Consider the following 15836-nt stretch of genomic DNA (forward strand, 5'->3'; position numbering starts at 1 on the left):
AGTATTGGTAAGATCAACCATGAACAGAAGTGACAGCCACAAATCTATTTAACACACAAAGAATAAATGGAAGATAAATTGGGAAGTTAAGTCAAGCCATCTTGGCCAAATTGTAGGAGTCACTGTGGGTGCCATTGTCCTATTCCTCCATGTCAGTGTCCCATACCATTTGAGATGCTGTAGGGTATCCCACCCATCCCCAACTGCTGCTCCAGAAGATGCCAGTCATGCTGTACACACTGTGTCATATCTGCCTGGCCTGTGGGATCTTTTAGCTACCCAAAGGTATTTCAAATGGCTATATGACTATTTCTAGGCAATGGAACAAGTATCATTCCCACCAGGAGGGTAATGCAGCTGCAGATTAAGCCACCCAAATGCAAGTGTCCATGTGTAGGTCCCATAGGCAAGCAAGGAGCCTTCACTCCCAAGGTAATCAATGAGATCCAGGGGAGTTCAAAGGCCGGTAGGTCTCTACTTGAGGATAAACTGACTCAGTTAGCCCCGCTGACTAGATGTCTGCATTAAGGAAGCTAAAATACCTCACACGCTTGTAGTCACTTACAAATAGGCACCCCAAGTTTAGTGTCTGACTCCCATGCTGAATCGCACTGGGGAACTCTGATCTCCCTCTTCCAGTGCACCTGCAGAGGTCAAAGCCCAAAGCAGCTCCTTGGGTGCTGGCTGCTCTGCAGCATCCTTGGGCTATCCATGGTACCATACACCCTCAGCAGAAGGTGTCTCAGCTGCTGGGACAGCAGCTGTGGCCCTAGCCCTCATGTGAATGGGCTGGTGCCTGGAAAGCATTGCTGGGGAGGATCGCACGCAGCCAAGCGCTCACAGGAGGAGCAAGTGCTACCACAAGCACCCTCCTCCTCGATAGGGCAAACACCCTTACCCCAAATCTCCTGACAGAACACCACTGCAACCACCTACAGAGAAGTGCCTCCAGCCAGGCTTTCCAAATCCACCTCTTTCTCCCCATACTATGCTCAACTCTCCCCTCTTATCCCCAAGGAAAATCCCTTTCTATGGGGCAGAGATAACACTCTTTAAAATTCATTAAATGTATGACTCTCATAAATATAATGTCCTTCCCAATTAAACACAAGCAATTTTTGTGTCAGCTGTCATTCCTTTTGATCACGCATTCCTATCTCTACTGACCAAAGGAAAACCAAAGTAAGAAAATGGAAAACCGATAGTATAAATCTTACCATAAACAGCATTTTTGTTGTCTTTTTAAGCAGTCTTGTGTTCTTGATGAGATCCTTCTGTAAAATATAATATGCTAGTATTAATTAACCTAAGCAGAGGAAGGGAGACAGAGTTTTAAGTCTGGTTTGTACAAAATTTAGTAGTAATAATAATAATCATCATCATCTTATTCAGATGTAGGATGAGAACTCAGCAAATCTGTGTTCCCATCCCAGCCTAGCAACTTCTTCCATGGCAAATTCCTTGGCAAACTCATTCCACCTTTCTATGCATCTTCTTTTTTCCCTTCTTTACAAAAGGAGTAGCGGCATTACCCTGTCTCTCAGGACTGTAGAAATCATTCAGCTTATTAAAGTTTCCAGGTGCTCAGTAATGAAGCTGGTAAAGAAGCATCTATAAATAAAATAAGCTTTTCAACTAGTGGGATCAACTTACAGGAACAGATGATTTTAAACTAGTTGCCTTGATATACAGGTTCTCTGTCACTTGGGAGAGGAGTCCTTTTCGGCAGGTATGCTTTCCTGTAGGTGACTTTTTGCCTTCCACAGTGAAAAGACAAAGCAGAACTAAAAAATGCCCAGATCTGAAAATAGAATATACTTTCATCTTCGCTCCCAAATCTTCGTGCCTCTACAGTCACAGCAGCGTATGTGATACAGCAAGACTGGTTAGATGACAGAGGTTAACCTAATTTTGTTAACCCTCAAAGCAGTTTCTGCACTGAGATGCTCACGTAGATAACCTATTGCTCGTGTGCTGGCTGATCAGTATTGTTGCTGTGCTTTTTTATACATCTTGCTCCACTTTCAACAAATTTGACCACAATCATCTGTGACGTTATTCTAAACGATATCTCCATATTTACTGGCAGCAGGGTCAAGGTTTCCAAGAAAGAAGAACTTCCCTCTCATGTGAGAAGTCTTCTTTCATTTAAGTGGTGGTCAAGTGAGGAAAAAGTAGTTGAGCTGGTTAGTTTGGTTTCGTAACAAAGTATACCAAATGTGTGAAATTTTTTTTTTATTTTTCCACAAAACCTTATGGCAGCACTTTTCTGAAAGGTAATGGCCCAGAGAGAAAAAAATCTTTGGTAATTTACCCTGAGAAGCATTAGAAAATCGGTTATCTACAAGGCAGTTGGACTGCACTGCCTTTAAAACATCACTGTCCAGTCTTTGAGAAGTGTTTTGTTTCAGGGGTACAGCAGCTAGTAGCAAAGGAGTTTGCTGCCTATTTTAATCTCTGTAATTAGTCTTTTGCCAGGGCAGGATTTGCCCAGGTAGAAGCAGCAGGCTGGTTAGTGTGAAAGGGAGGGCTCCAGGGAGGGCTCTGTTCAAGGACCAGGGCATGCCTGGCTATCAAGTTGCCTCATGAGCCCACTAAGAGCCACGGGCACTAGGAAATAATGTGCGAAGTCCCAGCATATCCACCACAGATGTGGTAAAAGTAAAACTGTAGAGTCAGATGGTCACTCTTCTACAGAGTTGCTCAAACAGAGATTGGGCCTGTTTCTGAGACAGCCAAATGCTGAGAGTTTCTCAGGTACCACTGCAGACATGCAAGGAACATCGCACCAAGGATAGACTTGGAAATGCTGAAGTGACACCAGCAATATGAGGCTGTTAAGCCAAGGAAGGATGTAAGTCAAATGTCAAGACCCCTGGGGCTGGCTGAGGTGTGTGCAAGAAGAGGGAGAAAGCAGTTTTTGGTCCAGCATAGCAATACTTCAGCCTTCAGTGACACCATTTTTGTTGGAAGTAAAAGCAAGTTCTTGAAATGTTCACCCAGGACAGAGTTTTTTATTCCTTTAATGTTTCAAAAGCAACACAGAAGGGCTTAAACAGATCAGAGAAAATTATTTACACTACAACTGATACCACTCAAAGGGACCTTGAGTTGCCAGAGCCAGCGGCAGAGCTGTATACCCCTCTATGGCACCACCAGCGCGCCCGTGCCAGGGGCATGAGCTGGCTTTGGGAGGAAGAAGAGTAAGGTGAGCTGGATAATAAACTCACCCAGCCTTGATCCCACCGACCATTTACACAAACAAACATGCATGCAGCCTCCAGGCCAAGCTGGACTCACATCCAGCTTTGAGGATCCCACCTGTAACAGCTCTGGTAAATGCATTTTACCACAGGACCATCCACACATCCCAGTAGCTTCTGAAGTGCTGATGGGGTCCACGGACAAAGAGGACCAACAAGCGGAGGAGAGCTTAGACTTTTGGAAAGTGGAGATGATGGAGACCTGAGGCCCTATGTGCATTTTAGTGCTCATTTGAACTGTGGTCTGTACTTAAACTTTCTAAATGCTATCAGGCTTGCCAAATGAGGTGCATCAAACCTCAGCATACAAGGTATGTGGGCAGCAGATCAGCTACTTACTCCTAGTTTGTTCCTAGAAGAGGATCTCAGGCGATAGCAAGATTAGAGTCAGAATGCAAAACTGCCTTGCGTTGCCCAAGGTGTGGTACTCCCTGATCAACAGTTTTCCTCTAAATGGAATAAATAGGTCATGTAGCCAGTCTGTAATGGCTTTTCACAAGAAAATCAATAATTTTCAACATCTCTGAAACTTCTGATATTGCTGGAAAACCCTTGAGCCCACAAGTTTCATTTTGTCTGTTCTGTGAGCTCCTATCACCGTGCTTAGAGGGCTGTAGCAGTGACACCCTTGCGTTGGGCTCTAGAGACCTCCGCACGTGAATCAGCAAACATCTTCCTGAATTCGCTAACTTTTCAACTGAGTGGTGTAAAAGGATGCAGATGGCTACAGATGCATGGTGACCATATTTAAAAAACCAAAAACTAAAATAAAAAGGGAATGGGCTCTCTCCATATGGAAAATTTTAGCTGTGCAGTATCAATGAATACTTAAGGAACAATACAATACTGATAACACATGCGAAGTTCATATGTTACATTAATACAAAATGTGTAAAGTTTATGATCATCATGAGAATGAAAGAGAAAGAAAATAACTAAGAAAAAAAAAAAGAAAAACTAACAGAGTAGCCAACTTAGGGAAGAAAATTTTGCCTGATTTATCCTGGCTAGGGACTAAGATTCAAGGAAGGCTGTGTGTGACCTATGCTCCACATGAGTGCATGAGACCACCAGCCTGGAGAAGATCCTTTCTTCACCATCTTATTGTGAACCATGGAATTGTGTTGATCTATATGAGTTCAATAGCTGTTATTAATATTAAATTCTCTTGATTTATGTAGAACGAACAGATACATCTACCACTGCTGCAAAGTTCCGTTAGTCTATTTAAGGTAACAATCGTATCTACAGATTGTTTTGCAGCTTAGTTGGCTTTCTGATCTCCATCCATAAAAAGCCTCCTCTAGTTTCTTACTTCTGAATCTTCTCACCTTTCACATTTTCTGTTTATTTTATTTCCTGTTAGTATCAACTAAATTAGTCGTGTACTTCCTATAAACGTTACTCATATTTGCTTAGCTGCTGCTAATGTTACGTTGTCTCTTAAGACTATTCTCTACTATTTCTTTCCTTCCCTTATCGTGTTTAATTCACTTTCATCTTCTGAAAGATAAGAGGTCTACATGAAGAGCTGCAGTATTTGTGCTCAGAAATGTGATTTGATGAGTAACAATGATGTCTAGTGAGATTTTCCAAAAACTGAGGGTGACAATACTACTGTAGGACATAAAAAATTGAGATACCCTAGTGCTTCCATTGGAGAGAGAAGTTTGGAGTGGAGCAGCTCCTAGCATCCAAAACTGATTCTGCAATTTCCTGAACACGGTTGTAATGAACATAGGCACATAGGTAAGCACAAAATACCCACCAATGTTTAAACACTTTTTCTTGTAACCTTCTATTATTATAACAGGAACCTTTGGAGCTGCTATAGATTTTGTACAATTACTGAACAATTATGAGCCAATTTTTCAGACACGGGTACCTAAATTACCCTTGCAAACTCAGCACACAGGCACCCGACGATTCACTGCCATCAGCTTCAATAGTCATAAAAGGCAGGGGAACAACAGAATAGCACGAACAGATGGTACTAGAAGCTCCTGCCTAAATATTGTACATACACTGCTCTGGTAAGGAAAAAACTCTACATAACTGAAATTGGGACAGTGTAAAGAAAACTAAAAACATTGGATGCCTAGAATTGGATATCAGTCTTGTGCCTTTCTCATCCCTAGCTACGAAATCACTACACTTGTTCCCATGACACACCCGCACTACATGGCACCCTCTCCGGGTGCTCCTCAGTTGCCTTTGTTGAGGAGCAACAAAGGTCAAGGTTGGAAGGGACCTCTGGAGGTCATCTTGTCCAACCTTCCTGCTCAAGCATGGCCACCTAGAGCCAGTTGCCCAGGGTTGTGTCCAGTCAGGTTTTGAATATCTCCAAAGATGGGACTCCACAACCTCTCTGGGCAACCTGTACCAATGTTTGGTCACCCTCACAGTAAAAAACTGTCTTACTGTGTTCAGATGGAATTTCATGCACTTTAATTTGTGCCTATTGCCTCTTGTCCTGTCACTGGGCTCCACTGAGAAAAGCCTGGCTCTCTTCTTTACTCCCTGCCCTTGTGTATTTATACACATTGATAAGATCTCCCTGACCCTTCTCTTCTCCAGGCTGAACAGTCCCAACTCTCGCTGCCTCTCCTCAGATGAAAGATGCTCCAGTCCCTTAATTATCTCTGCGGCTCTCCACCACCAGGGCCACATATCCACCACACTCAGAAATTTTTCACTTGATGCCTTAGACAAAATTCTTAAAAATTTTAAGGCATTAAGAAAAGCAGAAATCAGACTCAAACCTAGATGAAGAAGACAAACCAAACCAAAAAAAAAAAAAAACCCCCAAAAAACCCAAACCCAATTACATTTCCTCTGGGCATTTGCATCTCTTTGCACTTTATGAGTAACATCTTTTGAGTAAGCCTCAAATGTGAATTGCTATAAAACATACTGTTAATCTCCTCTCACCTTCAAGAAGCAGCACAGACTGGTTCAAGTGGTGGATCTCCCTGTGCTACTGGCCTGGTTCTGTGTTTTGGTTTGGTGACAGATGGCCCACAATTGTCTGTCAAGCTAGTTTTACTTCAGCCATCTGATAGGAAGGTCTCAGCACATTCAGTCTTTTCAGAGACAGATTACAAAGTATATTCAGGATCCAGTTTGAAATCACCAAGATACTAAACTAAAATTTTCCCTCTGTGCACAGAAAATAGACAAGAGTTTAAGTTTTCAAAGCAGTAGTAATTTTTATGGCCAACAATTAGCTACTTTGAAAGAATTCTCAACACTCCCTGAATATCTTCAAATGTCTCCAGCTATGTAATTAAAATCAGTAATCACTTCATGGCTAGACAAGGAGTAGAATTTGACATAAAACCTTTATGTATATAGCCTTTACCAGTCACATTCTTGTAGTCTGATGGGTAGACTGCTATTTGAGAAAAGAGATTATGAAAGAAAGAGATATGAAAAAGTGTTCGAGCATATTCACATTGTTCCCATCAACCAGTCAAGTGATCTCACTTAACGACAGTGATTCAGTCCCCAAACTCTTTAGAAAACATTCATCTGCTACCACCAAACTCGCACTAGGAAATCCCTGTACAGCGGTACTACTGCAGAGTGTACAGATGTGCTCAGCAATAACAGCCAGCTCAGCTTGCCCACGTAGGCAGGCAGCTATTCCAAACTCTTCGTTTTCTCTTGCGACATAGAGGAGTGTTCAAGAGTCTGTGACCTGCTTTCTCCTGTAATTTCATCATGGCTTTATAAAAAGGTTGTACTAAAATTATGAAAGGAAAAAGCAAACCGGATGGAAACCTGGGCCCAGTTCTGGGGGAGGAGGATGCCCACAGCTGCTAGGTTGGTAGAAGTGGGTCAGTTTGCATGGCACCACTCTCATGCTGAAAAGCTTCTCTCTCCTTCTACCTTTGTGCACCATTTTTCAGTTTTCTCTCTCCCCCTGATTTTTTTTACCCTTCTTGCTTGCTTCTCTTTTCAAATTTAATTTTTAAAGGTTTTTCCCCTCTGTTCTCTTAACCCAGGACATCCCTGAGCATCTTGGCAATGCCAACACAGGGTGCCCATACACCTCTATGAGTAACATCAGCTGGGAGCTGGGCTAGAAGATTGTGAAGCTGCAGAAACTACAGCCTCCATCCCAGAAAGATTTCTTGGTGTTAGAAAAAGATATTATTTAAGACACGAATTGAGCAGACCGCTCAGAGGCGGCTGTGTCACTCATGTAAAGTCCTGTGAGAAAATTTTGAAATGTAATTTAAAATAGTAATGAAATAGAATTTCTGGACAATATTCAGAAACTACAGTGACAAGTTAGGACATACAGAGGTATAAGTAACCTAACCAGACACTGGTGAACAATACTGGCATCGAATCTTTCAGCTGGCATGGCCGTGTTAACGGTAGGCAGGAAAACAAACTACATTAAGAAAAATCATTATAGTTGATCTTTATCAGCAAGAATAGTCTTTCATTTAAAAAAGAAAAAAACTATGTAGGAAAAGTTTGCTTGCAGTGCATTTCCATAGTTGGACTGACTGGCACAGAATGTCTGCCTCCAATGGTAACACCAGAGAATAAACGTGAGGAAAGGAACAGCACAATAGGCAACAAGATGATGTTCCAGAGCATTTTTCCTTTGGAGGTGCCGTTTGCCCTCCAGTGAACTTAAACCTGCTCGTGCTTCCTTCAGTTATGTTTCCCTTGGAAGTAGTCCTCAAGCCCTGAGAATTCTGTGACCTTCAGTCAGAGATTGCTGCCATGGTGTCATCTCCCCAGCTTTTGTTCAACAACCCCTTCACGTCTCCAGACTTCTCCGCTTCCCACTGTGTATCTGCCTTCTTTGTGAAGTGGTGTTTTCAATGAATCTTATGAGTAGGGGCATTTTTTGTGGAAATTTTACTTATTTAGTTATCAGACATGATCACGTCTGGCATTTTTTTGCTAGAGAAGATTCAGGAGCTGGATAATAAATTACTCACGAGAGGTTCATTTTCCGAAGCATGTGAAATCCTGTGGCACAGGCCACATAAATGAGCACTAGAGAAGTACCTGCGGGTGGAGTAAAATTGGGGTTTCTTGTTGGCAGTATGTATAAAAAAGAGATTCTATCGTAAAGACTCCTAAAAGTTATAGAAAAATAAAATATCACAAAATATAAGTAGCACTTAGAGAGAAAGAACAGATAGAATCATAGAATCATAGAACCATTAAGGTTGGAAAAGACCTCTAAGATCACCAAGTCCAATCGTCAACCCAACACTACCATGCCCACTAAACCATGTCCCTAAGCGCCTCATCTACATGTCTTTTAAATACTTCCACGGAGGGTGCCTCTACCCCTTCCCTGGGCAGCCTGTTCCAAGGCCTGACCACTCTTTCAGTAAAGAAGTTTTCCCTAATGTCCAGTCTAAACCTCCCTTGGCGCAACTTGAGGCCATTTCCTCTCGTCCTATCACTAGTTACTTGGGTAGAATCATAGAATCATTAAGGTTAGAAAAGACCTTGGAAAAGACGCCACATGTCAAAATATACATTGAGATTTTCACTTCAGATCAGGGAGATTTTGAGGTTTTTTTCTGACTAAAACGATGGGGAAACTTTGCGTTACCATCTAAAAGATAGCATTGCTTATTGCAGTTAATATAATTAGATTTAATTCAGCAGATATTAATTATGATAGTGGTTAGATCTAGAAACCAAAGAGATAATAATGAAGTTCATGTTTCCTACATTATTTGTAATTTATTTTAGAAACTTAGGAAGAAGTAAAATACTGGTTATATCTGACTTTGGATAGCTTGCTTGTCTGAAGTTTCACTCTTTAGCCTATTTTTAGGCTTTACTCTTTACTTAGTCTGTAGCACATTACGTAAAAACATGTACAATATTTCAAATTATGGAAGAGGTGTTTTAACAAACACTTTCTTTAAGAGCTTCTTAAACAAATCAGAAATATTCTATCTCTTCGTATTTGTAGATTTAGTGAAGTTTTTAGGGAATCCTTAAGTGCAAAATTACAATTAGAGACCTGAGCATTGACTTTACAAACTCCCATATATCTGATTAATTTTGTAACAGTGACAGAAGTTTAAATCCTCTAATATGCTTGTAGGAGTGAAGTGAAACTAATGAGAAAGTTGTTGATGTTCTCCATATGAAAATAGCTACTTTTCATTTTTTAAAACATAGACCCATAATTTCCAGTTAACAACCAATTAAAACTTTTTTTTTTTTTTTTACAATTTAATATCAGTACTGGGTTTTCCAGTTTTTTGAGTTTCCAGAAGAAAATCAATGCTTATGTAGAAAAGCAGCAAAAACATCAATTTTGTCACAAAACCCATTTTCTACCAGCAGGAAAAAAAAAAATCCAATGGAAAAAGGCTTCCAGTCTTAACCAAAGCTTCAGAGCTACCATTTGCTACAAAAAAAGAGGAAAAATATTTCCTTTGCCATCATTCTTCTGATTATTTGTATTTCTTACATCAGCAGAAAGAGGTTAAATCTATATCCCTCTGTATAGGCTGGGAAAATCACATAGCAGCCTTGATTTTAATGACTTTTTTCCCATCTCTAATAAAAACTTTCGACACTTGTACCCATTTGGGAAGAAGTTTTTATCAGTCTCACTGAAAACTAGTGAATTTTGACCCAATACCAGACACCAAATAAGCTCTTCAGGGGTTGTAAAATGTTTCTTCACATTTCCAGGTTTAGATAAGATTATTTGAAAGCAAATTTTTCCACATGAGATTTTCTTTCCATGGGAAGGAGCATTTTTCTAGCAGATTTCCCTTCATTCAGCTTAGCAATTCCATAAAAATCAGAAGATTTGTTGCCTTGATATTCAGCCAACCTGTTTCAAAACTTGCAGGCAAGCCCTGAAAAGTATCCCAGGTCTGAAATGTTTGCCCAAACCTCTGAACATACTGAGGTTTATTTTTACTAATCTGTCACTTCTGAAAAACAAACATTTTATTTATCATATACTCCTGTAACCACACAGCAAAGAACAGGAGATCATTTATCAATCTGCAACCTCTCTCTTATCTCGGTTCTGATAATGAGGTTACGGCATAAACCTAACCCTCCCAGCCAAAACTTCATACTGCAGCTCTAAGAAATTCTCTGTTTTACTTTTCAGAAGTGTAGAAAAGATGAGTTGCTCCCTTCTTCCTATTTTCAGAGAAACCTCACATGTTCGTCTCACCTAAAACACATTCTTTATTATTTATTCATTTCCAATGTCGCTGGGTTACAAACATAAACTGAAGTTCATAACAACAAGTAGTGTAAAAAGTACCAATGGAAAATAGTTAAGAAATGAAAAACGAAATCTAAATTTACATTCTTACTGCCAAAAAGTTTCCAGAGTAAAATGGCATAAACAAAGCTGCTTGGTTCTGGTCCTTTCTCTTGCCAGTAGCTTGACCCATGAGCAACATAACACCCTGAAGTCCACACCTGGGATTTGTCACGCCCAACCATAGACCACTGGAGGTTGGATGTCTGAGGCTCATCACCTGGGGCTGATGGAGGGGACTGGCCCTCAGAGGACACCTCCCCTCATCTGCCTCACATCCTTGCTGCTGACCGAGCTAGAGACGGCTCTGCAGGGACCTGTGGGCAGCACCCCAGAATTTGCTAGCTAGTTTTCTGGCATCAAAGCTAGGGCAAATTACTCATACAAGGCTATTATCAAAATGAGGAAAGTTTGTGGTGTTTTACCAATTTGCAGGATCAGAGTCTTGGTCTTTAATTTGCTTTGTGTTCCCAGTCGCTGCCCAGAAGGCCTTGTCACATAACAACTGAATCATTGACAGATTAAAAATGAGAGCACGATGCCAAGGTTGAGAGCTCCCTCAAAGGTCGAGTTAAACCAGACATTTCATGTGCAAGTAACTGTCTTGCATTTTCTGAAACACACAGAGGTCCTGTCAAACCAAGATGCTTTCCTAAACTTGAAACCTCTGTTACGTGCAAAAGCAATGATCACTCTGTTGAAGTTGACAAGATAATGCCTACAAAATAATCGTATTTTTTGCCAAATGCTGTGCTTGACAAACAAATCTTCTCCATTTTTGAGTTACCAGAGTAAAAATGAGCATCAGAATTGATAATCCCTAAATGTGGGATTATCTACTTAAAATTTCAATTATCTTTTTTTTTTTTTTTTTGGTGATAAAATATGAAAAAAAGAGAGAGAATCTGAATTTCCTTCTGCTATTCAAGATTGGCATTATAAAGGATAACCTCTAAAGGAGAAAGGTTGGTCACACCAGAAATTTTAGAGACATGTTTGATAAGAGGTATTAAGCTAAGACAAAGCCTGGATAGTTTTAGACCAACAAAAAAAAGGTCACTGCAATGACAAGCAGTGTCTAATCTTTATTTTGGAACCTCTGCTTTCCACATAAGTGTCAATACATTGAACCTTCTGGAACAAGCCTTTCATCGGAGCGGTCCAATTCATCACTCCCATCTTAACATCTGTGTTGAAATCTTTCATCTTTTCTTTGCAATACAATTAACTTGATACATGCACAAACTACAAGTCTGATCTTACACACTTTGAAGTCCATGGGAGTTTTCTTTCTGTCTTCTGTGGAGCAGGACCAGATACATGATAAGCTAATCCACTGGGGATCCCTTACATGTCAAGGCCTAATACAAAAGACAAATCAGAAAGTCAATCTTCACGACTGCATAGCTTTTAGACTTTACCAGAGATACATGATTGCCCCATTCCTTTCACAGTTTAATGAACACCATCACCACTCCTTAAATGTGCTGTACGAGTCGGAAGCAACCCTCTTTTGGAAAACTATAGGACAAAATAAACTTTAAATCAGTGCAATTTTGCAGGTTTTGGCAAACAATATTATTTTGCATACAGTCATTTGAAACTAGGGCTACAACTTCCATTGAAGAACCTTATTGGTTCTTGCAGAAACAACCATACCACGGTTTCAAGTCAGCTAGTCAAAGGTACATTTTTCAGTCTGTTTTTTCAGAATTTTTCAATTCATGTTGCCCTGAGCAAAACAGAAAATGTTTTTAGTTTAGAAGATTTTCCCTTTCTCTTTATTTAATCCTAGAGAAGAAAAATGGCCTGATCTTGGAAATATTTAATGCTGTGCCTTAATCCTTCATACTCAAAAAATGTTTACATTTGGGTCTCATGAGTTAATTTGCTGAAGATAAATGGACAATTAGTCTCAAAATAATTTTTTTTTATTTCTTCTTAGAGGGGGAAATATGCAGGAATATCTTCTTTTCTAAACCATTCATCAGTGGATTCCAGATTAAATTATAGCAATTGTTATCTGTGAATTTGACCAAGGATTTGGAATTTAAAAGTTAAACAGAAAGAGTGATTTCCTAGACTTCAGAAGATATCTTTTCACTTACACAGTTGTTTAACACTTTTGCTAGCGGTGAAATTCATACAGTTCATCTGATAAGGTCTGCTGCTGCGTGTTAACCGAGAAAAAGGTGTTACAAATGAATATGTGTTAAGAAGCATGTGTAACCCCAGAAATGCCATCTGTCTTAGCATAGTTTGCATTTTGTAATTTACCTCACCCAAATAAGATTTCCTAACAAATTCTTGAACAGCATAGAATCCTGGTTTGGATCCCCTGAGAGGTTGCATTACTTTCCATCCTAAATATGTTATTTTATGTAACATGTCATTGGGTAGTGGACTGCCAAAAATACTCTGCGTCCCACAGAACTGCATTGTAGCTTTTCCTTCTTTCCATGGTCATTACCTTCTTCCTGGCAGCATCATTCATAAGCCTGAGATTGACTGTAATGTCTCTGCCAATCCTGCTTCACATTAGCAGGCCAGTTCTGCTCCAGATTACACCGATTTTACAGACATCCATCAGGTACCGATGATGGCTGTTACTGAAAAGATTATCAGGCATTTACTGTTGTTCAATGCAGTCCATACCTTCTTCAAAGCTAAGCTAATTGTTTAGCTAATTGTGCTTTAAAGCACAGGCTGACATAATCACATGCCACTGGTTTACCATCAGGATAGCTTCAGCTCTTTGCATTGGCTAGAATATACTTCCAGCAGCAAATTGGAAATATCAACCCTCTGTTATTCTAGGTCACTTAAGGAGTATATATTCAGACATTGACTATGTAAATCTCATAACTGAGTAATACTCCATGCCATGTATTTAAGAGACGTTTCTTAAACTGTCACCAATACTTACGCAGCAGGATGTGGAAACTTCTATTCATGCTTTGGGTTCCTCTGACTTCTCAATATTAAGTTTCAGAGGTAGTTTAAGTATTTTATAATTACCTATGTAGCAAAAGAAGTGCCTGTTCTGGTCACCTAATGTAAGTGAAGGGGAGGAAGAGCCAACGCAAATCTGGCAGTAGGCAGCTCTGTCAATTTTTGCTCGGGAAGAGGTCCTCCAGCCTCTACAATGGAGGTGACCTCAATGAAGGATGTGGAGCAGGTGCCTTCCCTAACAGTGCTAGGTCAAGGACCTCTGGGAATTACAAATAGCGCGTGACTTGGAGGCGGGTTGAGGAAAGGAAAATAGGGCAACGGAAATTAGAATTGCATGAACAACGGAGTTTCTCTTTGGTGACCCAACTGAAAAATTAAACCAACTCAATTCATTTTGGGTCAGCCCAAAGCACTTGTCCAACTCAAAATGAAAAAGCTCATTTTACTTTCAAATTCCTTTTCAACCTTTGAAAGAAAATGTACATGAAATTCTAAACCAATACACTATTTTGAAGCGTAAAACTGAAATATTTTATTTAGAAAATGTCAGAACGAAACATTTCAGCATTTTCCTTTTTTGAGCTGCACCTATTGCCTGAACTGAAACCCAGCTTGCCTGACTGAAACTACATCTTTATTTTCTTTTGGTCAGTAATTGTTTGTCCCAGACATTTCCCCTGGTTGTAAGGGAAACCACCTCGGACTTCTGCTTCCTTTGTCTGTTCAAAACTGACCATCACCCGCCATCCTTCACACACTCACAAGTCACACGTGCCCTGCAAGAAAACCTATAAAGGAAATTCTGCAAAATTTGCTGTGTGGCATTTCCAGGGCTCCAGCTCATGAGGTTTCCATGGTAGAGTCTTCCAGCTGGTGGTTTTCGGGGTTGGAGAAGTTAATAAACAATTGACTTCGTTTTTACACTTTTGTGGACAAATGGGTTTTCATCTGGGTTTAGCCCTGGTGTGGAAAGCTTGAGAGATTGATTTGACATTTCTGGGTAGGGCAGCTCAACAAGGACAATGTGGAAGAGGCCTAAAGGAAGTAGAAGAAGGAAATAAGTTAATTATCCGTTTGTGAAGAGATGATATCAACGAGGAACAGCATGTGTGGTTCACGGTCTAGTCGCTATTTATAATCAAGGAAGAAAACAGGTACTTTTAGGGCAAAGTTATGTTATTCTGTCCAAAGGCACAATCTTTATAAACCTCTAATGTAGATGAGATGAACGACACACGGATAATTCCTATTACCCTCCATTGACTATAAAGGGAGCCTCATGTAGCTTGGGGATAGGCTGTGTCAGTGAGATGAACTCCCCATTTGGTGCTTAAATTCCCTTCCTCTGCTGTCAGCTGTCGCAAGTTTGAGTGGTAAGAGAAAGGATGTTGGCCAACAACTCTTGACATCATTGTTTATCCCACAAGAAAGAAAAAAAGATCCGACTGAATATAACAAAAGGTTAAACCTCTAACACTGTAATGTGGTACAAAATCCTGGCTGGCTGTCACTGTTGGGTCACTTCTGCCTTGACTGTGAACAGGCATGTAATTCATATGTTCTGAGATGCAAATGAGAGTGTGGAGCAAAGTAAACCATGTTGATTGTATCTAGTTTGACAGGTAACAGGCATCCATCACCCAGATGGATTGTATGCCAGTCTAGTATGTGAGTTCTCACAAGAAGGTGTTTCAATTTCAGTTCTCATAAACCTTGTTCAAATTAGGTATGGATGGACGCTTTTATCTCAAAATTGCTCTGGTTTAGGAATGAACATGGGATAGTTTAATCCCACTTCAATGCCGTCTAACTTCAACAGCTGATGTAAGACACGTTGAGATTAACTATTTTTGGACTAACTTTAATTTCTCTTTGAATTTAATTGATGAAGCTACCAAGGTAGATCAAGGTAGATTTCCTGTCAACATTTTTCCCATATTACTGTATCTGTTCATGGGGTGTCTTCTAGATATCCTTTTAGCAAAATTTTTTCATATGGATGTCCCCAATATGCCGTGTTTGCAGAACTTCACCCTCCTCACCTGCACTGCCACCCCGAGTCTTTTATTTGAGGACATACTTTTTTTTGGTTTCAGATGTGGACAGGGTGCCTGTTGCCCTGATGAAGAAATAGTAAAGCCTTGCTCAAGAAGTCTTCAACAGTTGCTGACAATCCACTATTATATGTTTCCTCTGGCTTTCTCACTATTTGGATGCTTTTCACCTCTTTAACCTTGGTCCAGCCACCAATGTCCCTGGCTGAACCAGAGCAACTCCTCTGTCTTTGCCCAGGGGACATTGCTGAAGGACCTGATAATGATGGGTTAAACCGC

The sequence above is a fragment of the Fulmarus glacialis genome, unplaced genomic scaffold (assembly GCF_000690835.1).
Source record: "Fulmarus glacialis isolate BGI_N327 unplaced genomic scaffold, ASM69083v1 scaffold545, whole genome shotgun sequence".
NCBI classification, from domain to species: Eukaryota; Metazoa; Chordata; class Aves; order Procellariiformes; family Procellariidae; genus Fulmarus; species Fulmarus glacialis.